Source organism: Phalaenopsis equestris, unplaced genomic scaffold (genome assembly GCF_001263595.1).
Source record: "Phalaenopsis equestris unplaced genomic scaffold, ASM126359v1 Scaffold233637, whole genome shotgun sequence".
Lineage (NCBI taxonomy): Eukaryota > Viridiplantae > Streptophyta > Magnoliopsida > Asparagales > Orchidaceae > Phalaenopsis > Phalaenopsis equestris.
The window spans coordinates 19655-23052 of NW_018251578.1; positions in this window are offsets into that span (position 1 = coordinate 19655).

A 3398-nucleotide genomic window follows, 5' to 3' on the forward strand; every position below is an offset into this window, starting at 1 on the left:
TGCTGCGGCTGGTGGTTCTTTAATGTCAAAACCTTTTGATGAGGCTTATTTGTTAATAAAAGAGATGGCTACTAACAGTTTTTAATGACCCTCTGAAAGGGTAAATCCTAAAAGAGTAGCTAATATCAAAGATTCTGATGCAATATCTATGTTAGCTTTGCAGATTGTTCCAATATCAAAGAAATTACATCATTATGGGATGAATTATTCTTCAACACCTCTTATGATGGAAGAAAATTCATCTGGGCAATTTGTGGATGTTCAACCTTCATATGAGACCTTAAAAGCTATTAATAGACCCAACAACCCATATTCGAATTATTATAACCCAGGTTGGAAGAATCATCCAAATTTTAATTGGCCAACAACCCATATTCGAACTATTATAACCCAGGTTAGAAGAATCATCCAAATTTCAATTGGAATAACAATTCTTCAACAAATCAACATTGGGCAAACAACCCAGTGAACCCATTAGGAAATTCATCCAACCAAGGAAATGTTAACTATAGACCTCCTTATCCTCAAGGATTTAACAGTAATACTCAAATTAAGGAGAAGAAGTTATCTATGGAAGAGCTGATATTAAACAATGGTCAACAATTACAGAATTAAGGAAATCAATTACATATTCAAGGAAATCAATTAAAAAATCAAGGAAGTTCTCTTAAGAATATTGAGAATCAATTAGGGCATATCGCTACTGTACTTAGTAACCGAACAATAGGAACTTTTCCGAGTACTGTGGATTCAAATCCTAAAGATCAAAGAAAAGAACAAATCAAGGCGATATAATTACGAAGTGGAAAAGAATTGGAAACAAGAGTGCAGAAAGAAACAGAAACTAAAAAAAAGAAAGTGAATACAGAGAAAGAAAAGGATCATGAATAACCAGATTTAGAATATCCACTTACACCAATGAAAATTACTGTGGAGAAACTCCACCACTGTTTCCTCCAAGATTGAAGCAACACAAAAAGGATAAATAATTCTCCAAGTTTTTAGAAATTCTTAAGAAATTAATGGTAAATATTCTCCTTATAGAAGCTTTAGAGCAAATACTCAATTTTGTGAAATTTATGAAAGATATTTTGAACAAGAAAAGGAAGTTCATTGATAATGAGACTGTTGCACTTAGCAAAGAGTGTAGTGCAATTATTCAGAAAAAGCTTCCTGAAAAATTAAAAATCCAGGTAGTTTCACTATATCGTATGCTATCAGTGAAATGTTTTATGGAAGAGCTTTATGTGATTTGGGAGCCAGCATTAATCTTATGCCTCTATCAATTTTCAAAAGATTTGGATTAGGGGAAGTATCACTTACTTCTGTAACTCTTCAGTAGCAGATCGTTCAGTTACTTATCCTAAGGGAGTTATAGAAGATGTGTTAGTAAAAGTTGATAAATTTATCTTTCCTGTGGATTTCATTGTTATAGATATAGAGGAAGATAAAGAAATACATATAATTTTAGGGAGACCTTTTTTAGCTACTAGAAAATCTATGATAGATGTTCAAAAGAGAGAATTAACTATGAGAGTTAACAATCAAGAAGTGCCTTTTAACATTGCGAAATCTATGAAATCCCCGTTTGTTGAAAAATATAATAATGAATGTTTTCACATGGAAATTAGTGAACATCTATTGCACAAACATTTTAAGGAACTTTTTGAAGAGAAAGAACATTTTAAAGACAAAGATAAAGTTATTTCTTACAAAATAAAAAATGAAGAATTAAATTATGTTCAGGAAAGATTTGAGATGTTGGATATTACAGGAATGCTGATAAGAATCTAGTTTCGTCAATTATAAAACCATTTGAACTTGAGTTGAAAATATTGCTAACCACTTGAAGTATGTATTTCTGGAAAACTCATTTACATTACCTATTATTATATCTTTAGAGTTAAATGATTTGCAAGAGCAAAGACTTTTGGATATATTAAAAAGATATAAGAAAGCTTTTGGTTGGACCGTAGCTGATATTAAAGGAATCAGTCTCTCAATCTTTATGCACATAATTATATTGGATGAACAATATAAACCAAGAGTTGATCCATAAAGGAGATTAAACCCAATGATGAAAGAAGTAATTTTGAAATGGTTGGACACTGGAATTATATATCCTATTTCAGACAGTGCTTGGGTAAGTCCAATTCATTGTGTTCCTAAGAAAGGAGGAGTGACTGTTGAAGCAAAAGAGAATAATGAATTAATACCTATCAGACAAGTTACTGGGTGGTATTTGCATAATTATAAAAAAATAAACACTGCCACTAGGAAAGATCACTTCCCTTGACCATTTTTAGACCAAATAGTGGATAGACTTGCTGGGAACAAATATTTTTGTTTTTAAAATGGATATTAGATGAATATATCAGCTACCATCAAATTCCTATTTCTCTTGAGGATCAAGAAAAGACAATATTTACTAGTCCTTTTAGAACTTTTTCTTTTCGAAGAATGCCTTTCGGATTATGTAATGCACCTGCAACATTCCAGAGATGTATGATGTCTATATTTAGTAAGTTAATTGATGATGGAATAGAAGTGTTTATGGATGATTTCTCTGTATTCTCTTAGAAAAGGAGAAAAAATTTGAATTTACTAAAAACTGTTTAATTTCTTTTGAGTTATTAAAAGAAAAACTAATCACAGCCCCTATTATAGTTTCACTTAACTGGGAGAAACCATTCGTACTGATGTGTGATGCTAGTGATTATGCTATTGGAGTTGTTCTCGGACAAATGTATGAAAAGATTTTTAAAGTTATATACTATGCTGGTAAAACTCTTAATGATGCCCAAATTAACTATATTGTTACTGAAAAAGAGTTTCTGGCTATTGTAACAAATTTAGATCTTAACAAATTTAGATCTTATTTAATTGGGACTAAATGTGTTGTGCACATTAATCACTCTATTATTGAATATCTGATGCAAAAAAAGGATGTCAAACCACGGTTAATTAGATGGATACTTTTGATTCAAGAATTTGATTTTGTGGTTATTGATAGAAAGGGAATTGATAATCAAATTGTTGATCATTTGTTGAGATTAGAATATCATGAATTATCTGACACCAACAATGAAATTATAGACAGTTTCCCTGATGAAAAACTTTATAATATTAATGAGTAGAAAATATCATGGTATGTTGATATTGTTAATTGTATTGTACGTGATATTTTGCCACCTATACTGACATTGCAACAACAAAAAAAATTTATCCATGATGCAAAAGCATATTTTTGGGATGAACATTATTTATATAAACAATGTAAGGATCTTATTATGAGAAGATGTGTACCTTATGTGAAAACTGAACTAATTATTCAAAAATGTCATGATTTTGAATTTGTAGGACATTTTGGGATTGATAAAACTGCTTATAAAATTTTA